This window comes from Ostrea edulis, chromosome 7 (assembly GCF_947568905.1).
Source record: "Ostrea edulis chromosome 7, xbOstEdul1.1, whole genome shotgun sequence".
In the NCBI taxonomy this organism is placed as follows: Eukaryota; Metazoa; Mollusca; class Bivalvia; order Ostreida; family Ostreidae; genus Ostrea; species Ostrea edulis.
Genome location: NC_079170.1, coordinates 18721059 through 18747441, shown reverse-complemented (window position 1 = coordinate 18747441; position 26383 = coordinate 18721059). Strand labels below are relative to the sequence as shown.

Below are 26383 nucleotides of genomic sequence, written 5' to 3'. Positions count from 1 at the left end.
AACAAACAAGGGCAATTAAATCTCTGACAATGATATGCTGGATGATTTGAACAAATAAATAATCAAACTACTGAACCCAAAAATTGAAAACCCATTTGATTATTGTATATCATTTAAACTGGTGTATACATTTGACGGGAGTTCATTATGATCCCCTTTGTAAGTGTGGGTAACTTTAGAGAGATAATTGTTCCTAATCAAGAATACAGCAGATAGAGTTCCACATGCATGAATTATTCATTCAATCTATTGCTGTACTGCTAGCTTTGTGTGGCTTTCTCTTCTGTGTAACAAATTAATTACACATCTTCTGCCAGGCCCACTCTTCTCTGTAATACACATCCTCTGTCAGACCGACTCTTCTCTGTAACAAATACACATCTTCTGCCAGGCCAATCCCATGGGGACTCCGGGTTAGAATAGGTCCTCAGTACCCCTTGCTTATCATAAGAGACAAATAAATAGGGTGGTCCTTCAGATGAAACCTCAAAAACTGAGGCCCTGTGTCACAGTAGGTGTGGCACAATAAATACCCCTCCTTGCTCAAATGCCATGAGTTCAGAGCATTTGTCTAAATTTTGCAACCTTTCTCCAGCAATGGTGACGAATCCATATGAATTACAAATTCTTGAGAGGGATTTTATAAACAATATACAATCGACCAATGTCTTGGGTCATCTCTTCTGTATAATATATATATATATATATATATATATATATATATATATATAATATGCACCTTCAAGCTTAGCTTGGTGTTAAATGATAAAACATTTTCATCCAACAAAAATAATTAATGACTTTTTGGCATATCTGTACTTGTATCAATGATATTGCCATTAAAAACAATGATGATCTTGCATGCAAAGATAATTGAGAAATGATGAAATCAAAGATGATAGAGTCAGGTGTTATTTCTCTGTTAATCATGATTGTCAGAGAGATGGAGAGAACAAGATAGGGTGGAGAAAGAAAGAGGAGTGAAGTGTAGGTGGAAAAGGAGAGTGGGGGGGGGAGAGAGAAAGAAAGAGAAGAGTAAGTGGAGAGGGAGGGTGGACAGAGAAGGTGGAGAGAGTCACATATCCGGAGTGCTCCGTCATGACGGTCTCAGACAAAATGCTGACAGCATCACTTATAAATCAATAGACAGATAAAATAAATGTAATAGAAGTTCCCAAATAAGTGTACATTACATGATTATACATGGTAATAGGATATTATAACTACTCTGAGATGCTTCCCTTAGCAACAATCAATATAAATCAAAGTCATCTCTAAGCATCATCCTTCATAGCAAACTGTAGTGCTACATGTACATTGATAATAACAGCTAGTTCATCAACCTGGCCATGTACCTCTACCCTCAGAGCCCCTACCCAGTGAATATAAACCAGTATCAATATCAGATAAAGCATTTGGGGAAGTAATGCTACATTAAGTGGAGACCCTGGATACACCAGACAGTATTTTTGTACTACTCATGTAATCTACACACCTTTGTGCATTTTGAAAAAGGGAGGTAACTCCCACAAAGAAATTTGTTTGTTCTGTAGAAGCCTGTGATATTAATCAAATAAACTGATGTTTTACCAAGTGTTGAAATACTGGAGCCAGGCCAAAATAAATCTTATTTTTTAAAACAAATTGTCCTCTGGCAAAGAATATCTTAGTAGCACTTACAAGTGAAAATATTAAATTAAACCAGGTAGGTCTTTCAACAAGCAGGTATCAAGAAAGAAAACACAACTATTATCAGCGGAAAACAGCTGATGTTGGGAGGATTTAATGAGCACTTTCTATTGAAGGAGACAGTGACCAACTCGTGAACTGGAAAGAGTTCAACTTTAGATGTGATGTTAGAACATACTCTGGCTGGTACTGAACCATCTCCCTATGTAGTACCAATCATCAGCATCATATTCAGCTTGAAATATACAGACAATCAAATGTTCAAATGCTTGAAGAACTGTACAGTGTAAAACTCCTTTAAAAATGTCTGATCTTCCTGAGACATACCCAAGAATAAGAAATGTGAACCAATTTAGAGAGAGAACAGTGGCATCAAGAACAGCTTTGGAAGAGCCTTGGAGAAGATGGCAATAAACCAAACAGTCTATCAACAAAGCCCAACATAAAACCCCTGATCTCAATTGCTTTCATAAAAGACATGACATTTATGCAAATGAAAGAAAAACAGTCCAGATGGTGTGCAAGTATGTGGCCTTGGTTCTGATCCTACAACAGAAGATTTCTCATTCACAGATCTGACAATGATGTCTTCTGAGCATTGAGAAAACACCAATACACAGCTGCCATGTGGTCACCATTGATAAACTGTCATAAATTCTCCAATAAAAGTCACCTTTCTGAACTGCAGTGGTCATCTCATGGTAAGAACTATATGTAGTACAATGTGGAATCTGTGTATAGGAAGAATGCAGGGTTATCTGGACCAGTTTCACAGCTAGACAATGAATTTTGATTGACAAGAGTTTGCTTTGACCTAATTGTTAAAATGTGAGTTTCCTTTGACCTTGTTAAAATGTAACAAATATGATTTTTTTTTCTTACTAAAGAACATATAAATTGAGTTACTGACCATAGTAGTTGGCATTATCAATCCAAAAAATTCTTAAGTTTTTTTTTCTTTCCTTTTTCTCATCAATCTGATACTAAACCTTATTCTCTTTTTCATGAGTCACGAAAACCCACAGCTGCTTAAAGTCTCTTCTTTCCAAAGTGAAAACCTTAATTAGCCTGTGATACTTAACAGAGAGTCTTTGTTATGCAAATACAGACTGTTTGAGACATTTTAAGATAACACCTCATTTCACCTTCAATGTCTCGCACTCCTCCTTCATCAGAAGATATCATGATTCACTAAATACTTTTATAATGACAAAGAGATTCTTCATATTTTGTGTTCCAAAATTCAGATTATATTGCTCCTATAATTGTATGAAATTATGAAAAGTTTTTTAATTAAAAAAAAAATGTGTCAATGATTATATCAAATGTCAGCAAATTGAAGTTTAATCTCTTGTGGATGTCCAAATTACAAAAACACTCGCAGTGACCCAGCACAATCAATAATACAGAATTAATGCCTCAGCATGCTCCGTGCAACTGCACATGAACCAAAATACACAATGGATCTCACTGTGTGCTATATAACACATTATAAATCTTTGTTATATTGACTGATAACATTCCTGTAAAATGCAATTGATAAAAACCTCATTAATTGTTGACCCTTTAAATGACTATGCAGTTACATATAACCAAAACACCGCTCTGAACTTAGTGACCAAAAGTTCATATATATATATATATATATATATATATATATCTGCAGGCTTTTACTTATACGCTTAGCTGAGTAAAAGGCACATACCTTGAACGTGTACACCTGTGTTAAAATGCACACATATAACACCTGTGAAACACAATTCATCAAATATGCAACAGAAACACAAATTTACCTTTGACTATCCCTCTACTGAACCCTACAGGGTAGAAATTTTTTTTTACAATCCCTTTTGATAATCACAACAATGCCTTCTGCACTAGTGATGAAGCAATGCCATGTGTTTCACACACAGTACAAATGTCTTTCAATGAGACATTGATCGCAGCGCCATCTACAGAACAGGAAGCCTGCCAAATAACCTATTGACCTTATTTAAATGCCTCCATAAAAGGCTGAATAATTTTTAATCTTTGATAGGGAGGGGATTTATTTACACGACTTGGTTCAGAAGAAAGAAAGAATTTTATTTGTACTACAAGATATGATTGTGATTTAAAACTTTCATGGGATATATTGAAGATAAACAAGGTACACACCATTCAAATTATCCAGCTACCAATTACTCTACAGACAGATAACTGATAGCTAGTGCCTCGTAAATTAACGATAGTCTTCTCTGTAAAGCAACACGAACATTTACAGATTGAGACATGGAATGAAAAGGAAAGTATTTATATAGCCTTATACAATACGTTTCCTAATTAATCGTCAAAGCTTGCAGTTAACCAGCGCCTGTCACATGTGTGCCTTAATTTTCACGCATTTATTTCTCTTTCAATACATTTAAACTTAAAAACTTTGTTTCTCACTATATACTGCTACATGTAAATCTGTTATGTTTGATCATTCATGGAAATACCAAATGACTAATGGACATCTATAGTACGTGTACCACTAACGAAGCCTCATTGGTCAGTATACCTGACCTTTCCAATAGATCACAAGAGACTGCATGTGGACAGGCCAGATGTCCAATCACTGTCCGGACAATCTTCATGATTCATCCTTGGAGATTTTCGGATCAATACACCGTTCCACATTTAAGATTACTCATAACTGATCACAGGAATTTATTTCCACTTCGGCAAATAAAAATCCCAAAAATCATTGCCGAAAAATGAAAGACATAATATACTCAAATGAACTGATGTTTCTAAATAATGTATACACTCAACCACTGCAAAAAGGAAAATTAACTTGGACATTATAAGAAACTCATTCATAAATGGATACGTATGTACTTTCTGCTCAATTATCCTTCCAAAACTGAATAATTTCTCATGGAAAATTAGAAAGAATTTGAAACACCACACACAAGCGTTTGTAAGCATTTGTGAAAATGCATGATTTATCAGGTGAGACTATATTAACTGTCACAGCGTACAAAGTGATAATTAAATTTTATGCCCATAGAGTACAAAATTGCTTGTCACATTTGAATGGACATCGTCCAAACATTTATCAAGATGATCATCTGGAAAATTAAATTTATAGGTAAGACATCATGACCTGTTGCTTTTATGATCACAGACATTATGTGAAATGGGGGTAAAAGTCATGAAAATTTCTGTCTAAAATCGTGTTCGTAATAAAATAATTATCTCCTATTTTGTCCCCAAGATAAATATCCTCCAGCACCATTTGTGAAGATCAGTCAATATACTTACAATACTATGTTATATAGAGAGAGCAACTCTAAATTCACTGTGAAATCACTCATCCATGAAATTCATCCTGATGGTCATCCGGGATGCAGGTGACCAAACAGTTCTAGCCGAAATATTTCACAGGTGAACAATTTCATACCCAAAAGGAGCTGATTAAATCAATTAAACCCCAGATAGAGCAATAGAAAGGACAAATGTAAAATGCTGCAAGATTGATTTCACCTTTAATACACATGGATAACTTGCGGCTTGACAAACTCGTTAAATCACTTCACTTGAGGAGAATCTTTTTGATGACCTGCAAACAAGTGGCCCACGAGACTTACTGGACCACAAAACCAGACACGACTGACCACAGAATGTGTACATGGTCAGCCTCTAATGGTTGCAAACAATTCGCATATTACCTGTCAGATTCTTGGTTACACCCAGTACTTGCTACTATGTAACACAATAAATAAATAAATAAATGCGTTTTTTCAGGTTTAAGGGTATCCTGTATAACCAATGTGGGCAATATGTTCTCATCAACAACAAACACAATTAAGAAAACTCTGTAATTACATGCACTTCCACACTAATTTTTTTCTTCATGGCACCTATCAGCCAGTGCAGGTAGCCGGCATAATTTTGTTGTGTCTTACTTAACACAGATGAAATATAAAGGTGACATTCATAATATATTTCAAGGACACGGTTTTATGCTGCACATATAACAAAGGAGAAAGAATATACTCCAAATTTCAGAACCTAGCTCCACTTATACTAGTAATTCATCAACCAAGGTCACGATCAACTCAGACTCACAAATTTCATATATCAATTTACATACATCAAATATGACATTTAAATATGCCCAGATACCATATTCTATCATGAAAACAAAATTTAGCACACTGCGAGACAGCATTAAAATTGCACACATACCTATATCTACACGCAAGTTCATAATCACTACACACACAACAGATGTACATACCATAAAGTCAGCTGTCAGAATGTACCGAGATAATGCACCCCAGAGGATGACGTCCCAACACAGGTAATGCAGTATGTCCAGCACTTCACCTGAGTCACCTTTGTTGACAAGACACCTTTTGTATCCTGAAGATATGAATCATCTCCGGCTTACGGAATCTGATCGAGTCACAAATTCTGTACACTGATCACTACCGTCCAATCTCTCACAAGTTCCCCCACTCATAAAATCTGGGACCAAGTACAGATGGCCAATGACTCTCAGTCAAATATTTGTAGAAGAGCTATATCGAGCAGCAGAAATCGTTCCTCCAGTCAATACATTCCTAATTAATACAATGCAGGGACAAACGACACCAAGGGGCCATCGACTGAAGGTGGAAGTCAATATGATATATCCTATTACCCTGTTGTTTCTGTTGATTTTCCTCAGGTGTAATGTTTGAATTAAAGGTTGCTGACACCTGATGACTGTAAATGACTAATCAAGGAATATTATGCATGATCACTTGTTTCAATTAGCCAATCAAGACATTCTGACAAGATATTCACTAACTTACACACCAAGGTGTACCAAAATGGAAGGTAAGTGAACCTAATATCATGTGAATTAATTACATAGTACATGTGCATATTCTAGTACACAGGTATGTCAGAAAATCTCAGCTGAAATTTGATCATTAGTGTCATAGATAATCCTTTTGCAACTTTGCAAGTCTAAAATATTTACTGCAAAAAATTCAGAAACTTACTAATGATGTTAATTAGCAAAAAAGTAAAGATTAATTTGGGAATTTATGATACATTGAAATAAAACTACTTATAGTACCCCAAACCCTAAATTTCCCTACAATAAATTGATGCATAAATACAGATTTATGGCAACACAGAGATTTCATGAAGTTTAAGAATCTTAATTTCAATCAATATAGTTATAAACATGAGATGTTTGTAAAACACATATGCCCCCCCCCCCCCCCCCCCCCCCCCCCCCAATGGTGCAAATTTGAAAAGGGTTATACACACACACATCATTTAATTGATAGTAGTATCATCAATTCAAAATATTGAGCAGACAACATCTTTCTATGTCAAGAGTGGAAAGAAAGATCTAAAAATCAAAAGGGGTCATCTACTCCTTATGCTGTACCAGTGTACCAAGTTTGGTGTCAATCAAGCAAATAATTCTTAAGATATAGCTAGGAGAAAATATATTACTATGTCCAGTTCAACCACTGACCATGTACCTCAAAATCAATAGGGGTCATCTTCTCCTGAAGATGTACCAGTGTACTAAGTTTAATGTCTGTCAAGCAAAGAGTTCTCAAGATCTTGAGTAGACAGTATATTCTCATGTCAAGTTTGACCCTTGACCTTTGATCATGTGACCTCAAGATCAAGGCAGCTTAAGGAATCAGAAGATTGAGGGTGATCAAGGCAGCAGTTGATTATAGCAGGGGTCAGCAGATCAAGGCAGGAGTGAGATAACATTGTGGACACTGTTAAAAGTGTTATGAAAAAATATTTAACACCCAATGGATTACTAACAGCTGTCAGCTTTCTTAGTCAAACTCTCTCCCTTTTAGATTATCAAAAGTTTCAATTTAAGTTTAAATCAAATTGACTTCAGTGAAAACTGAGAGGTAATTCTGTTTGGACAAACCATGGACAGAGCTAAACTGATAAATACCACTTCAATGGTCACACAATATAAGCTCTTCAGCTCAGGAGGTACAATAAGTGGTCATAAGCAGAATAACATTCTCATTCTGAAATGGCTATTTGTAAATCAAAAAGAAATTGCTTTTACTCTGTCTTATCTCCATACACAAACAATGTGAAGTGTAATCGCTTGAAATTCCTCTGTCCACCTTTCTTCTTCAAGTTTCCACCCGAGGTGATGGAATCCCGAAAGTTAATCTTGGAGATGTCAAAATGGAAAAACATGATAATTTTTTTTTAACAACATAAAAACTTTGTTAAGTTCTCAAATGTGTACTCATATCAATTTTTGAATTTGACACTGTATACTTTCAAGCGGTACTACCACTGCTTATGTAGTATAAGTTACAGTTATACATATCAAAGTTTATCAAGATATAATTGAATTAAGATTTCAAAATTTAAGGCTTCTGTTTTATATCAGATAGCAGTGTCTGTTGTACGGAACACGAGTTTGCAGATGCCACAGTTGCAGAAAGTTCTCACCTTCATATAGTAAAATGAGAATTAAAGCATTCCTAGGTCATAATTTGGTCTCATAATCTTTTTCAAAATGGGCCTCTGATGGACAAATTTTCCCCCACGCCCTGATAAGCTTTTGTTGAGTTCAACATGTTTTTACTACCTTAAAGAATTACCTTTTCCAAATTCTAAACAGTTGACTACATTGAGTCTATATTTGTAATCTCTGTTTGTTAGCATGCATTTAATCTTGTTATTAAATTCCAACAGAAAATTTTAAGGAGCAAACAATTTACTTTCCTGAATCATGATAGAAAGTGATGCCGAATACATTAGCAATAGAATAAATCCCACTTTAAAGGGACTGATTAACAATTTTCCCAAAACTTAATTGTTTTTCACTTTTAATGATTAAATTCTATTATTATACTTTCATTTAAAATACTCGAATCTGATTGGTTGATAAGCATTTGAAAAAACATATTATTACCCTCTGAGAACAGAAAGCACGCGCCCCAGGGTGATAATATCTAGCAACGGGTAACAGTACTTGACTACGGGTGATATTATAAATCAAAGTACTGAAAGTACTCATGGGAGTTGAACATTGTGGAAATTCAGTTAGAACAGATAGCACTGGAAGGGTAGGGGGATAAATGACTGAATATTATCATGATTTTAGATACAAATCAACTGTTGTTGTTTTTCAAAGCGTTACAACAGCAAACATGGATAATGGAAGGCCCATAGGCCACAACGCTCCTCGAGTAACTGAAGTCGTGTTGTTGTTTTCTAGAATTTCACCCCTTTATATTCTCATGAAAAATGTGACCACATATTATGGCCCAAACATTCAAATCAATATGGTTAGCAATGCCTTGCAGTTATGAAGAAGTTTTTTCCCCTGTATATATACATTAAAGTTTAATCCTAGTTGTAGCTAATTCTAAGGATTCATTACTTGAAAAGGTAGTCCAATATGCTAAACTGTCACCTGAGTATACTACAGTCCTGTAGAGGATCAATGGAATGGTAAATAATTGTATAATAACTCAAAATAAATGAAATGCAAAAAAATTAAAAATCGTCCGGCATCGGAGATGCACAAGCCGAGTTGCGCAAGGAATGGGCATAGAGGGAACCGGCAGAAAAGTTTTCAAGAATTATCAAGCAGGGAGCAAAATTTTGCGTACATAAATTTCAGCCGACTTAAATCCTTTGTGACCTTGACCTTTAACCCTTGACCAAAATCAATAGGCTTCTTTGTCTCATCAAGGGCGATAATCCATCTAAGTTTAATTGAGATCCTATAATTTGTTAAAAAATTATAGTGCAGAAAACAAAATTTTCTCCAAATTTCAGTCTATTTATAGCCAGTGACCTTGACCTTTGACCTAGTGACCCCAGAATCGATAGGCTTCCTGGTCTTACTGAGGGTGACAATCCATCTAAGTTTGATTGAGATCGTATGATTCGTTCAAGAGGTATGGTGCGGAAAACAAAATTTTCTCCAAATTTCAGTCTATTTATAGCCACTGTGACCTTGACCTTTGACCTAGTGACCCCAGAATCGATAGGCTTCCTCATCTTACTGAGGGTGACAATCCATCTAAGTTTGAATGAGGTCCTATAATTTGCTCAAGAGCTATGGTGCGGAAATGAAACGTTGATGCGTGCCCGCCTGCCCGCCCAAAGGCACTTCATCAGATCATAAGCCGAGTTCGACTTCATCGCAACTCCGCTAAAAATGAAACACTAGTCAAATAATGTTATTTATTGCCAAGGTATTTGGGATATTATACTGTGGCTCAAACAGGGGGTGAATGAACCTGACAGTATGGGAAGCATATAGTGGAATCAGACTTGTGATGCTGGAAATCTATAGTGATTAATAAACTATACATGTACAAGATCCATAACTATTTTTTTTCAGTTTTTGAGGGAGAATCCTCATGTCTCTTTCATCTGTAGACAAATAAACTGTAGACAAATAAACAATGTGTTTTGACCAGAGCAATTTCCAATCCTTTTTGCAGCATAAATTCAACATTGTGGCAACTGGGTTAAACTTTGATAGTGAAGTAATACATGGCAGCACCTTATCCCATGCTCTTAAAATTTCTGTTTGACACACACTCATGACATCCACTCAAACATTACAGAGTGCAGCAAAATCCCATTGTAATAGGGGATTCAAAATGGATAACTGGTACAAAATATGGTACATACTATTCGAAAAGGATAATGAATTTGACATATTGATGTTTTGGAAAAGGAAATTCTGACATCGGGGCTCTAAGCGTTTTCAAACATTGTCATTTGATAAAAGTGTTCTACATTTTTAAAAATAGAGATTAATATGTCTTTACATGCATAGGTGAGAAAGTTTCCATTATTCCTAGCCGAGACATACCATGTATGCGCAAAAAATTCATAAACAAATATCAAAATACTCACGTAGAAAATGTGGACCTTACCGTCATCAAGCGCAGCGAAACACTCCATTTCGAGATTTTCGCCGACGAAAGCTCGGTAACAGTAATGAATAAGGTACACTCATTTTGTATCTATTTTGTGATTTTCTTTATTAAAAGGAACAGTTCTCTAATGTGTAACGTGCAATTACTACGTAATTCAATAACTTGAAGCATGAAGCAGTTTCACTTTGCAACCGGATATAAGAAATTTTATTTCGTATTCCGATCCCGATCGAAAGTTGTTGACTGGGAATGACGTGTTTTAATTCAATATACATGTAACATCAAGCATTTTTTTTTTTATATCACATTAAAAAAAAACCCAAATATATACACATACACAATGTTGTAGAGTTATTTCTTGTAAATTTTCTGAGGTTTCGCACCATATTCGATATTTCGCGCCACGGTGTCAATAGGTCTTGTGTGCAGTTGTCGTTCGTTTCCCTATCAATGTTTATAGGTGACGCTGCGCTACAAACGACAATTTTCAACCTTATCTTTTATTTTTCTATGTATATCAGTATCAATTTGATCGAAATCTTGTATTCAAATTGATTTGAATACAATATCATTGCATTTACTTACATGTCAATTATCAATATTAGATTAATTCAGAAAAGTTACATGGATTATTTAATGGCGGATGTTTATAAAAGTTTATGTTGATTTACCTAGGAGTAAATCAGCTGACACAGAACCCCCGCTGACGACCACTATACAAATCAATACAAATTACTGCGCAGAAAAGTGCGTGATGACCCAGGGAGATTGAACATAGTTCAACTCCCAAAAATTATCACATGCGTCAAATTTATGCGCGAACGGTTCACCGTAGATTGTTAGATGACGTCATTTGAGCGTTTGTAATAAACAGGAATACCCGCATCGATATACGAAATGTCGTATGACAGTGATTGAACAAATGTCAACAGACGTAAGTTTTTCTGCTTTCCTGTTTACATAACATTCAGTATAATAAAACAAATATTGCATGTAGTTGAGGGTAACATTGAAATTTTCACCCCTCGAGAAACCATTGTCAACCTCGGCTACGCCTCGGTTGACAAAGGTTTTCTCGGGGTGAAAATTTTCAATGTTACCCTCAACTACATACAATATTTATATACTGTCTAATGTGTTTAAAAGGTTTCACAAAAAATTAAGGATATACATTATTACGGAAACTCATTTTAGAGAGTAATTATTTGTTTCGTAAACACTGATTGCAGTATGTTATTGCATGTTTACGAAGTTTTCAAAGAAATGGACATCAATCTAAGTTTATCATATATATCACATCTCAAGCATTCTTAAGGCAAAATGTGTCATCTAAAAGTTAAATTTGTGACTGTATAAAATTAAGATATTACAAAATCAATATTTCACTGGTTTGTTTGTAATTAACATACAAAGACTCAAGTATTTGTTTACATAACACAGAGTTAAGGCTGAAATATTGCTTTTATTCTTGAATTCAGATGGGTCAAAATTTTTGCTGTCAACATTGAATGAGTTATATTTTTAATGTTTAATGTCAAAAATGAAAAAAAATATATTATTTTCAGAAAACAAATGTGAACCAGTCCCTTTATCTTAAAAACTCAAGTTTATACTGCTGTAATACACGGTGCATGTAGATCTGCAAAGCAAGAAACACAAGACGCTTCCCAATTTTTTCAACAGTTAAACATCCACATCGTTAGAAAACACAACAAAAAACATTTTACATGAAAATTGAACTTCTGTAAATTTGAACAAAGGAAAGAATTTTTAGAGACCAGTGGAAATAAATTGAACAGGAAAACCAATTAGCAAGTTGACAAAAACATAAACCAGCCCTTAGAACCCTAGAGCCTCTATGTCAATAGGCAAGACAAATTTCAGTAATGGGAGATCAATACTGCACGAGTGTCCAGATTGTGCAATAGTTGTTTGCATAGTTCTGGTCAGTTTCTCTGTTTATCTGACTTTTGGGTTATAACAAACTTAGCCAGGGGCTGGCGTTTTACAACGGGGTCAATATTTGCAGGAGAGATTTAGGAGTCAATATTTCTAAGGACTTCATGCCTTGGACTCCTTCCTCTAGTTCTCAATACATATTCTGCAGTTAGAATAACAATTCAAAATACAGTTTGCTGTAGTAGAATAACCAGGACTTTGGACGGAAGAAGTCTTGTATTCATTGACTTTAATGATAACGAGCTCAGCAAGGTGGGGAACGAATATCCTCCGACACATGAGTGTCTATACAAGCTAGCTCTTCCTATGAAGTCCCATAGGTACGTCTTTGACCTTTCGATCCCTTAAATCAACAGGGTTCTTCCTCTTGACAAAAAAGCTACATGTATGTGTGAAGGCCTGTAAAGAGCCCACAGGCTTTCTCTATGAAGTCTTGTAGTGACCTTGAACTTTGACCTTTTGACTTCAATATTGATTGGGTTCTTCTTCTCTTGATAACAGAGCTACCTGTGAAGTATCACAGCAATGGAGCAAAAAATGTGTCTAAGAGCTCAATGTTACCCCCCCCCCCCCCCACCACCACACACACAGAATACTTCTTAAAAGTATAGCTTACAATTGTCAAATCATAGTCTAAAAATATAGCTTAGAATTGTCTAATCATATTCTAAAATATAGATCACAATTGTCTGATCATATTCTAAAATATAGATTACAATAGTCTGATCATAGTCTAAAAACATAGCTTACAAGTTAGAAAGTTTCCCAGTTTACTTTCGGAAAGTCGGTGGTCTCTTCCCAGGTACATTGTATCTGGGTTCTCTCTTCCACCAATAAAAACTGGGCGCCACCAGATAACTGAAAAATTGTTGAGAGTGGCAGAAAACATCAATCATTCAATCTATAGTCATATTCTAAAAACATAGCTTACAAATTGTCTGATCATAGTCTAAAAACATAGCTTACAATTGTCTGATCATAGTCTAAAAATATAGCTTACAATTCTCTAATCATAGTCTAAAAACATAGCTTACAATTCTCTGATCATAGTATAAAAACATAGCTTACAATTGTCTAATCATATTCAAAAACCATAGCTTACAAATTGTTCTTTACCAAGTTTGGTTGAAATTGATTCAGTGGTTCTAGAGAAGAAGTGGAAAATGAGTAGAGTTTACACAGATGGATTACTGACAGCGGGTGATCAGAAAAGCTCACTGAGCTTAAAGCTCAGGTTAATTAAAAATGAAAACTTAAAACTGACTTAACTTATGACACTTTCAATCATTTATAATCAAGAAAATATTTTTTAAGTCATACCCAATTATTTCAAAGTTTTCCTTGCCCTGAATCATGTACATCTTAATCAAATATCTACCATGTCTACAGCAATATGGCTTAATTGTTTTGGCAGTGTATGAAAATCATATTATAGAATCTCTGAGTACATTTCAAAACATTACATATTAAACATAGTGGTAATTAGACCTTTAGTACATTGAATATCAACATTATAAAAACCAGTATGTACCGGTATGTTAGTCGACAGTGACAATTTTATGTGGCAGAGTGGCATTATATCATATTTTTATTGGATGATAAAAATTGGAAAAACAACGTGATTTTCGTATTTCATAATATCTGTGAAATTATAGGCAGTCAGTAGCAGCACTTTATAGATCGTACTTCATATCCCACCTAAGATAATCAGGGGTAAAATGAGCAGACTGCCCTTCAGAATAACTGCCAGTTGTATGGATTTCCAATAAAATTTCATAATAATGCAGGCCTATAATGAAACCTAATCAATGGACAAATCGTATGAAACAATATTTCCTCAACTTTGAGAAAATTAATGGTTCTGTAAAGAGCTAATTTTATCTGGGTTTTGAAGTAGAAATTATATTATGCTGTTTTTAATATTTTCTGGTTAGCTTAGTGGATGCAAGCTGAGCAGCACATTGACCACCCGTAATAAGATGTAACATATTGACACTTGGACCAATAAAATGATCACGACTTCAAAGTCAATGCCACAAATAAATACCGGGGTGAGAGGAAGAAAATGAAAATCCTGGTCTATCCTCACAACGTGCTAACATCTACAATGCACTATTTGACAGTATTACTGAAATCGTGATGAACTTCTGGCATTTAAAGGCAGTCTGAAAGTAATATTCGGATTTTTTTATTTTTTATTCTAATTTCCTGAATTTCAGCATTTATATCATGTGGATGGTGCATACATATTGTATGTACACCCAATGCATTTCTCTGTAAACACATAATCATCACATAATGATGAATTCCTTTATATGAATAATAAGATTTATCATACATAATTATTGGCTTTACAGGAAGTTGACAAATCAATTTATCGTATCAACCCCAGGAAAGCAATGTTCACCGACACCAACAGGAATAACTAACAAAAATCAATACATCATAACAAACACGACCTAAATCTGATCAAAACACTACCTAAATCTGATTCTTTAATTTTAATGTACTAAGAGCAAAACACCACCCCCCCCCTTTCGGGATCATTTAAGGGCACATCCTTAAAATTCTCCACATTTCATCGCCACAGTGCAGCAGTTTGTTGTTAATACAATAACAACTACACATCAGAGATTAATTCACTTTTGGGAAATAAAATGTCCATTCTATGGTCAGTTTCATGGCAAAAACTCAGCATACCCCACTATTCAAACTTGTTAAACCAATTGAAAGAGATTAGGAAAATGGAAACCTGATATTGATAGCCGACAGTGAGAAGATCATGTGAAGTTGTTTCTTGTCCACCTCTGAAGTTCATGAACCCTCTACCTCCAACTTCGGCAGGCTTACACTGTGAAGCAATGAATGAAAGATTAGATACTGATAGTGTTCATTTGAATTTGTACAGAAACCTTCACACATCATCAAAATTTATGACCCAAGGTGTTCAGAACGGATAGGTACATCCCATTTGACTGCTAAATATGAAGAGGACCTGTGAATTTCTGTACCATACAGAAAATGCTACAAAATTTATTTTAAAGAGAAGCTCTCTTACCATAAAAAACGCACATGTTTTGGCAGATCAAGATCAAGACCTGCAGTCCTGTGTAAAGTATCAATATTTATTTGAACCCTTCAATGATTATATATATGTTCACAATATTCTGAACACCAGTATTTCTTAGCAATTAACATATTGAACTTGGTTTCAATCTGCATTGGCTCAGCTGTCACAGACTTATGGCCTGTAACTAAGAGGTTACTGGTTCAAACCCCAGATTGGGAACTTAATGTTTCATGTTCATTCTTTGCTGTGATTGGCTATGTCACAGCCTGACCCAGCTGATCATTGGTACCTGCTTATCATAGCTGGCAGCTGGTTTACCTGCAATGGACAACAGTCTCATCCAGTCTGAATCAGTCACTTGCCTCCCTCTACTGCCACAGAAATCTGGAATAAGCATTGCACAAGCTTTTCATTTGTTATGTCATATCATAATGATTCCTCGATCTCTACAGAGATAAGATGTAAAAGGGAGGGAGGCTATTATGCTATATCAGTGTTTGAAATAACCTTCAGAGACACTGCGGGCAAACAAATTTCTTTGTAGAGACGCCCAACCATACCTGTTAAAATTCCCACAAAATAAAACTTAGATGTATTCAATCTACTTATCATATCGGTTATGAAGTTGTAACAAACCAACAGGCTTTACAAAATTATATAATATGATCCGGATCAAAGTTATAGGAACCAAGTCCTATAGTCACATTCATGTAATTACTTTAATTAGATTCTAAAGATAGTTATTGATAACAGTAATTTCAAAAATGGCAGGGTTTTTTTTCTCTCAGACAGCTAGCAGATCTTTGGCATGGCTAACAATTTTTACAAGCAGTCAGTCCTGCATGTCTAGCAAATTTTACAACAAATTTTAAACACTGGCTATATACGGAATTACTGCTGAACTTTTTTTTTCATTTTTCATGCAACTGCATTACTGTACCTGCACAAACAATCCTCCTTAATTAATCAATTTATCTTAATTTTTCTGGACGACAAATTAGTTCCAACTTTGATGTGGTTGATCAATCTCATTGTTTCTTCTGATTACCATCTCCTTTCTGATTAAGATCATCCTAATTTACAATGACCCGTTTAATTTGAAGTCAAGCAGCTACATTCTTGTTCTGACTAGTCAGGAAAAATCAAAGTTTTAATTAGTTCCTTATCAATCACAGTTATTGAAATTTTTTAAAATCCAAACTATTCATCTAAAAAATATATTTCCATTTTTCCTTATGCTGTTTACAGTGAAAGCGAAATGTCGTCGGACCGACGGACATGTCCGGTAATTTGACTCTCGGTCCGGTAAACTTTGTTATATTTCCTGTCCGAATGTCCGGTGACTTTCTGGCAACGGTTTCAGAAACTACGTTTCGACTTCCAGTTCCGTTTACTAAAAAAAACCATACGGAAACGGCAACATGTTCCAATTAAAATGGAACAGTAATGCAGTCCCCAGTAAACCTTTAAAACGAAAATCCAATGACCAGGAGGCTCAAAGTCAAAGGGTTTTGCTTTCACGTTTTAATATAAAAATAATACTACTTTTTTCGGTCTGGTAAAATGTGATTCGGTCTGGTAATGTTCCTGTGTTTACCAGACCGAATGTCCTGTTAAACATTTCAACATTTCGCAATCACTGTACTTAATACAGTGTGATCTCAGATTTTAAAAGAACTTTTCTTAAATCATGATTATCCTACCATGGTGGAATTAATAAATTTATAGGTCTTTTTAAAAAAAGAGACGAAAAATTGAAAACCTTCTTTTATCATTGGTCAGATGCCACTTGAACAATAAAAATGCAATGTTGTTTGCATGCCTTTTGATGTAGACTTCATTCCTTTTCATCCCGAACATGTTCTGTTAGGTGATAAATCTGGTGACATCGCAAGCCACTGACCCATCTGGGTACCACCTTCACGTTAAGCTGCTGTAGATAGTCACTATTATAGCATAAATGTTTGGAAAAAGATTGTCAGAAATGTCATCACAGAACACAACCTGTACCTAGCTCAGAATGCTCGGTGGTACTTATACTCCTCTTCAAGGTGCGAACAATGTCTCCTTTTGTTCATTCAACTTCAGGCTTGTCTGCGATCTTGCAGCTCATCACAACAGTAAGGACACTGGCTCAACTGGGAGTTAGTCACAGGCTCAACTGGGAGTTAGTCACTGACTCAACTGGGAGTTAGTCACTGACTCAACTGGGAGTTAGTCACTGGCTGAGAGTTAGTCACTATCATACGGGGTCAGCTGCTTCAACACTGGCCAAACTGGGAGTTAGTCACAGGCTCAACTGGGAGTTAGTCACCGGCTCAACTGGGAGTTAGTCACTGGCTGGGAGTTAGTCACTATCATACAGGGTCAGCTACTTCAACACTGGCCAAACTGGGTGTTAGTCACTGGCTCAACTGGGAGTTAGTCACTGGCTGGGAGTTAGTCACTATCATACAGGGTCAGCTACTTCAACACTGGCCAAACTGGGAGTTAGTCACTGGCTCAACTGGGAGTTAGTCACAGGCTCAACTGGGAGTTAGACACTGGCTCAACTGGGAGTTAGTCACTGGCTCAACTGGGAGTTAGTCACTATCATAGGAGGGTCAGCTGCTTCAACACTGGCCAAACTGGGAGTTAGTCACAGGCTCAACTGGGAGTTAGTCACCGGCTCAACTGGGAGTTAGTCACTGGCTGGGAGTTAGTCACTATCATACAGGGTCAGCTACTTCAACACTGGCCAAACTGGGAGTTAGTCACTGGCTCAACTGGGAGTTAGTCACTGGCTGGGAGTTAGTCACTATCATACAGGGTCAGCTACTTCAACACTGGCCAAACTGGGAGTTAGTCACAGGCTCAACTGGGAGTTAGTCACAGGCTCAACTGGGAGTTAGTCACTGGCTCAACTGGGAGTTAGTCACAGGCTCAACTGGGAGTTAGACACTGGTTCAACTGGGAGTTAGTCACAGGCTCAACTGGGAGTTAGTCACAGGCTCAACTGGGAGTTAGTCACTGGCTGGGAGTTAGTCACTATCATACAGGGTCAGCTACTTCAACACTGGCCAAACTGGGAGTTAGTCACTGGCTCAACTGGGAGTTAGTCACAGGCTCAACTGGGAGTTAGTCACTGGCTCAACTGGGAGTTAGTCACAGGCTCAACTGGGAGTTAGACACTGGTTCAACTGGGAGTTAGTCACAGGCTCAACTGGGAGTTAGTCACAGGCTCAACTGGGAGTTAGTCACTGGCTGGGAGTTAGTCACTATCATACAGGGTCAGCTGCTTCAACACTGGCCAAACTGGGAGTTAGTCACAGGCTCAACTGGGAGTTAGTCACAGGCTCAACTGGGAGTTAGACACTGGCTCAACTGGGAGTTAGTCACAGGCTCAACTGGGAGTTAGACACTGGTTCAACTGGGAGTTAGTCACTGGCTGGGAGTTAGTCACTATCATACAGGGTCAGCTGCTTCAACACTGGCCAAACTGGGAGTTAGTCACAGGCTCAACTGGGAGTTAGTCACAGGCTCAACTGGGAGTTAGACACTGGCTCAACTGGGAGTTAGTCACAGGCTCAACTGGGAGTTAGTCACTATCATAGGAGGGTCGGCTGCTCCAATTACAATACATGTTCAACCTCCTTATTCATATTTTATTCTGTACATGCATAATTATTTGTTTTTCTTTGTAGTATTTGTTCTACACAACATGTAATTCACTTAATATTTGAGATATTTCATTATCGTTATGCATCTTGCAGAAGGAAATAAAATATTCATAATGAATAAAAAAAAGAAAGGGAGACAATTCATATTCAGATGGAAAAAAAATAACTTGCAGTCTTCAATTCCCCTCATTACACATGTGAATCTTCTACCAACCAAAGCAACAGGTCATTGTTACCCAGTTTGTTATTCCTTGTAAGGTTCAAATATCTCAACTTTCCAATAAAGACAAACTCTAAGACCTGGCATCATTCATCCAGTTAATGTTTATGACTCAATCCTTTAGATCTCCTCGCATTAGATATATCGAAGGGAAAGTTATATTGCAGGTAAAATTAAAGGTTATCACAGTGATACTGCTAAATTCACTGTTTGCATGTCAATCTTATAAACCACCTACCCCGATTTAATTAGATTTTGATCGTGGAGTTCAGTTATCTCCCCTTTCTACAGGCGTGAACATTACCTACAGATTGCTTTCTGAAGAAGTATCCAGATGACTGTATATCTGAGGAATGTTTTACATTATTGATTTTGAGGAGGAATTTCATACACAGCACTAGGACCCAGATATACATGTATTACATGCAGGTACCACTCAATGCCCTTAGTTTTACAACAGGCTGACTTAATTTGACTATAGGCCAGATAATACCGGTAGTCATATTTGACCTATAGAGATTCATGAACTTTTTAGAATTTCTCCTAAAATCAAACAATTTTGAAATAGAAACTGTCAAAAATTTAATACGTACCAAATAAAACTAATTGCTCTTCTGGAATAAGATATAAAAAAGCAAGTCATCTTTTGCATTTTCCTTGAAAATTGTCAACATTTTCATCAATCATTTAAACCGATATCATGGGTCACCCTGTGCTTCAATCAAAACTAGATTCAATTATTTGCAAAGATTTACACCTGTCAATCCTGATTAATTTATGTGGCCTATATTTTCTGAAGCTAAAATTGCAATTACAGACATTCAAAAGAGTTTGTTAGATTTGTCTGTGATGTCTAACATTGTCAATTCATAAAATTGTACTTAAATTACTTTTGTATATTTTGCCTATGTAACAACAAACTTATAAATGCGAGCAGTTTTGTGATCTGTATAGTATTAAATCACAGTTAGAATTACATGTAGAGCCAAAATCATCTTTTAATTATCCAAGAACCTTAGCAGAGAAATTAGCTTCCTCAAAACACCTGATACGAATACCAAGATCCGCCCTCTAGCAAATACGCGGCAAAAGACAGTAAATAAATCGGGGTGATTAAAAGTAAACTCACAGTCAAGCAAACTTCTGCCCGAGTTAATCTTAGCAGTGCCCTATGTGACAAAATAAATCCTTTAATTCCTGACTAAACATTGACTCTATAGCATCCAAAATTCTATCATCCAATTTCATTTGAAATTTCTTACAACAGGATTGTAGATGGTTTGTCTGGTACTTATTGGAACTGGTACCCAGCACTCATTGTACTAACACAATAAGGCATGTGATTGACTGGGGTAATTACATGTGTGATACGTACCCCTTTAATACTAACAAATGTCCAGGTCAGAAGTTTACAAAAAAAATAAGAGGCCCATGGGCCATAACAGTCACCTGTGTTTCACTCACAAAAACAAGAGGCCCATGGGCCACATCGCTCACCTGAGTCACCTTGGCCCATATCTGAAGACTTTCCATATATATTTGCATGTAAAACCTTGGTCCCTATTATGGCCCAAACTACCCTTTGCAAACTTGAATCTACACTATGTCAGAAAGCTTTCATGTAAATGTCAACTTCTTTTGCCCAATGGTTCTTGAGAAGAAGATTTTTAAAGATTTTTCCTATATTTGTATGTAAAACTTTGACACCCCCCCCCCCCCCACTTGTGGCCCCATCCTACCCCCCGGGGGCCATGATTTGAACAAACTTGAATCTGCACTATGTCAGAAAGTTTTCTTGTAAATATCAGCTTTTCTGACTCAGTGGTTATTGAGAAAAAGATTTTAACTATATATTTCTATGTAAAACTTTGATCCCCCTTGTGGACCCATCCTACCTCCGGAGCCCATGATTTGAACAAACTTGAATCTGCATTATGTCAGAAAGCTTTCATGTAAATCTCAGCTTTTCTGGCTCAGTGGTTCTTGAGTAGAAGATTTTTAAAGATTTTTCCTATATATTTGTATGTAAAACTTTGATCCCCTATTGTGGCCCCATCCAACCCCCGGCGCCCATGATTTGAACAAAATTGAATCTGCATTATGTCAGGAAGCTGTCATGTAAATCTCAGCTTTTCTGGCTCAGTGGTTCTTGAGAACAAGATTTTTAAAGTTTTTCCCTATATATTTGTGTGCAAAACTTTGATCCCCCCTTGGGGCCCCATCCTATCCCCGGGGGCCATGATTTGAACAAACTTGAATCTGCACTATGTCAGAAAGCTTTCATGTAAAAATCAGCTTTTCTGGCTCAGTGGTTCTTGAGAAGAAGATTTTTAAAGATTTTTCCTATATATTTGTATGTAAAACTTTGATCCCCTATTGTGGCCCCATCCAACCCCCGGGGTCCATGATTTGAACAAACTTGAATCTGCATTATGTCAGGAAGCTTTCATGTAAATCTCAGCTTTTCTGGCTCAGTGGTTCTTGAGAACAAGATTTTTAAAGTTTTCCCCTATATATTTGTATGTAAAACTTTGATCCCCCCTTGTGGCCCCATCCTACCACCGGGGGCCATGATTTGAACAAACTTGAATCTGCAATATGTCAGGAAGCTGTCAGGTAAATTTCAGCTCTTCTGGCCCAGTGGTTCTTGAGAAGAAGATTTTTAAATGACCCCACCCTATTTTTGCATTTTTGTGATTATCTCCCCTTTGAAAGGGACATGGCCCTTCATTTGAACACAGTCTATGCGAAAGTTTTTTGGACCACACAGGACATTCGGTCCTATGTAATCAATGAACACACCGGACCGAACCAAATTTTGTCAGACCAAAAAACCTAATGTAAAAAAGTGAAACACGTGAAAATGCAAAACCAAGGAAATCTTATTTATTATACTAGTAATACTATACCAGGGATCCCTCCCGCATAATACTTTAGACGGTCCATGCGGTTTAATCACATTCATTTACGTATTTGGATTTGTGTGATATTTTTTACTTATAACAAACATTTAAATGACTCCGCGTCAAAATAATAAAGCTTAAAACCGGACACTGAGACATCGGACATTCCGGTCCGATGTAAAAAATGACATATCGGACCTGAGGCACTGCACATCGGTCAGGTCCGACGGTCCGATGTCTTTCGCATTGACTGTGAACAAACTTGAAAGCCCTTCACCCAAGGATGCTTTTGGCTATGTTTGGTTGAAATTGGCTCAGTGGTTCATGAGAAGAAGATGAAAATGTGAAAAGTTTACAGACAGACGGACGCCGGACAAAATGTGATCAGAAAAGCTCACTTGAGCCTTTGGCTCAGGTGAGCTAAAAACTTGCATGTATAGTGGTCAAAGTGGGTTACGGTTGCCAGCGGCCAAATAGCACCTCAGTTAAGCTCAGTTGGTAAAGCACCTCAATAAAGGTTCAGGGGGCCCCAGGTTCAAATCCCAGTCTGGTCTGTTGCATTTTCGCCCTTCCTGTTACACATGAATCTGAATTCTTCAAAAATCTTTTACCAGGAGAAAAGTTTTGCAGGAACCATACATTTCTAGTAGCACCTCCCCCAAGAACCTACACAAATCATGAAGTATATCAAACAAATTGCTGAATTACATATCTTAACATCCTTATTGCTAAATTTAATATTTATATTCTCTTTTTAAAATGAGCCAAACCCAGCCTTTTCTCCACTACTTCTGGAAAGTACGCTTGGATCACATTTCTTGATATGTTCATCTCTTATTCGATTTCTTATTTCCATAATCAGAGTTTTCCCTTTTTAGCAGGGTTATAATGAACCACCCAGTGAGACATTGTTTTTGAAAACTAACAATGCATATGTATACTAAAAGTAGTCTTTAATAAACTAAAATGGATTTTCTGGAGTATATCCAGGAATGATTAAAAACTTTGGCAGACCCTAGGATACTTTGTGGATTATAAGGCATAAACTGACTCAAACCAGGTTATACTCATATAATATGCCCCTGAATTCAAGTCATTCCTTAAATATATACATTGAGAGAGAGAGAGAGAGAGAGAGAGAGAGAGAGAGAGAGAATGAATTTTTAAATACTCACTAGCCTGGTATCATTCTACTACACACTGGTGACGGCTGTTTCTAAAACTATAATGACAGGAAAACATGATGAGAGATGCAAATTATATACATACAGAGAATTCACAGGCCTATTGATTTCAGAATTTGATTAGTTGATTATTTCAATCAGAAAACAATTAAAATTTACATTATATTAGAAAATATATCACTGCAACAAACAATATTTAATTTGAAGTTTAAATATTTGTGACCTGTCCGAGTCATCTGTGTAAATATTTCCTTGGACAGAAGAAGGTAGACCAGAGATCAAAGAAGAGAATCAGGTAAAGTAGGTCAAAGGGGAATAATTTCACATAAAACTTAATTTTGAATTTATATGTTAAGAATGATTACAATTCCTTGTAATTGACATTGCTCAATAGAGGAATTTTGTGCCATCCTGCCATTGATATTAGGGGGGGGGGGGGGGGGGGGCAAAAATATGTGCTATGGATCACTGTGGCATAACAAGACTGCATTGCATGGATAACAGTTGAATTTTCTCATGATGATTTGAATTCATCTGAAGACTCTACGCAATTGTAGCGAATATGAACTCTTCATTAATAATTATATATTGCTGCTGATTAAATTATTATAGTAGATTTCTAACACAGTATGATTTAGTAATTTTTTTCAATAAGTATTGAAGAACTAACTCGTATAAAATTTGTCTAATTTGGACTCCGAATCAGAAATTCTGTAAAATGTTGAGTCAACTTTACATTCGTCATGTTTTGATATTACAACATAACTGTAGCTAGAATCTTTGCACTTTTTAGTGGAACTGTGGAAAGTCCTTTGGATGAAAACGTTGATTTAGACACTGTTAGAAATCAAAATTTTATACAATAAACTCAGTCTTTAATACGTGTTAAGTTTTATATGTAAACAATTTAAGATTATCATAAGACTGCCGAATTATTGATGTAAAATTCAAGGTTACCTTCTCGTGTTCACTGTATTAGAACACTGTTGATACATGTGCACGTGCTCTAATATTACTTTCACTTCCCATTTTGCGCACTAAGGGAAATAACTCAAAGTAGACTCTAAGCACCAACTCCGTAAAATCCAGGTTTAGGACGATCAGTATTTCATTTATCTAAAAAGGTTAAACTCTCATTGTATAACTCTTTTGTTGAAACCTGGAAAGATGAAATATATAAGTAAGTAAGTAAGTAAATTGTTTATTATAGTGACATGTGTAATGATACAGTTATGCAATTAATTTGACAATAAACGTAATTTTTTACACCCGGCCCAAAGGACCTATGTGTCACTGATTAATATTTTTACAATGTTTGTACAAACACATAAATGGAGATGGAATGATATTAGAATGTCTTTTTTTTGTGAAGTTCTGACGGATTTTAAAAGCATCAAGTATGAAGATAGCGGCTTGCCTAGGACATATACATATATAACTCACCCAAGTGTTCTAATAGGAACTTTTGGTTTGAATTTTTTTTAACTACACTACCACAAGATTTAATGTGTATTAAATAGATGCAGTAGGCATATATTGCCAATTGAATCTGTCACGTTTTAAGTAATGTTTACACAGATATCCTGTATATTTTGCAGATTAGTTAGTTTTACATATTAGCTTATCTCTGAATCAATTAGAAAAACTACTCTGCCAAATTATATTAAAGATAGGCCTAGGTCTATTTCAAAAAGAAATTTGACCCTTTTCTAACTCTGATTGAATTTAATCCAGGCGCGTAGCTGCCTATACGAAAGTACGCAACTGCGTACACATTATTTGCTAAAAAAAAAAAAAAAAAAAAAGAGAGAGAGAAATTATTTTTACATTTTTATGTCATTGCCTTAAGTGTAACTTTGCGCTATGTATTTCCGATTTATGATTAACTCCAATCATCATGTCTATTCTATTGTTTGAATTCGTTTGTTTGGAAAATTGACAGCCAAAATACCCGTTGTATACTAAAAAGAATTGGTGATTGTAATCAATAAAACCCAGGAGCTTCCGGGGGCTTCGCCCCCTGGGCCCCCACCAGGGCTTTGCCCTGGACCCACTGGGGGCCTCAAGGCGGCCCCCAGACCCCCTGCCCTACTTTGCGTACACTTCATTTTCTGTCTGGCTACGCGCCTGTAATCAATCTATATTTTGAGATAACAACGACTCTCATATGACCTCTCCATTTTCTCCCCATATTTTCTCATTTCGGCAGGATTTTCAAACACTTTCCAGCAAATAAATACAACTCTTTTTATATTTTCTAAATGGTCTTGCCCTATGCTTTATGAGAAATTTTACCGAATAAAAAAATATCAACTATAACAGGATTTATAATAAAATATTTGATACCCATTCTTCTATTACGGAACCAACTTTTTCCGATCACTGCTCATTCCGGCAGGGATTTCCAGGTCCGTAGGCAGGATTTTTCAAGGGGGGGGGGGGGTTGGTTACATAGACTCGCAACGCGAGTCTATCACCTCGCACCGCGAGGTGCCACTACGGCAGGGGGTCTGGGGTATTTGGTGCAAAATCCTGCAATCTAGCAATTTCCTGGCACTTAATTTGAATTTTGGAATCATGCCTTTTTTACTATGAATTTTCTAGATCAAAGAGCGGTTAGAAGACATTAAAATTATCAGAATTGTTCGATTGAAAAGACTTTGGGCAAAACATCGACTTTAATAGGATAGTTCTCGGAAAATGCCGACTTTAATAGTGCTTAGTAGTTTTCAAGGGGGGGGGGGGGGTACGAACCCCACCCCCCCCCCC

At 36.4% G+C, this 26383-nt stretch overlaps 1 protein-coding gene across 5 annotated transcripts in view; it reads right to left on the bottom strand.

Moving 5' to 3' along the window:
- LOC125653823 (dystroglycan 1-like) overlaps nucleotides 1-24768 on the bottom strand; it is a 47899-nt gene extending 23131 nt beyond the window's left edge. The window contains exons 1-4 of one of the 5 annotated variants that reach the window (XM_048883467.2): nucleotides 24572-24746; nucleotides 23606-23652; nucleotides 15967-16032; nucleotides 15331-15429 (exon numbers count right to left, since the gene is read on the bottom strand). The gene's annotated coding sequence lies outside the window, so the exon portion shown is untranslated. Of the gene's footprint in view, nucleotides 1-3482; nucleotides 3666-5956; nucleotides 6438-7765; nucleotides 7781-15330; nucleotides 15430-15966; nucleotides 16033-23605; nucleotides 23653-24571 lie in introns of those variants that run through there. The other 4 variants (XM_048883468.2, XM_056143584.1, XM_048883471.2 and 1 more) reach the window with 4 other exon arrangements.
- Nucleotides 24769-26383: the final 1615 nt, after the last annotated feature.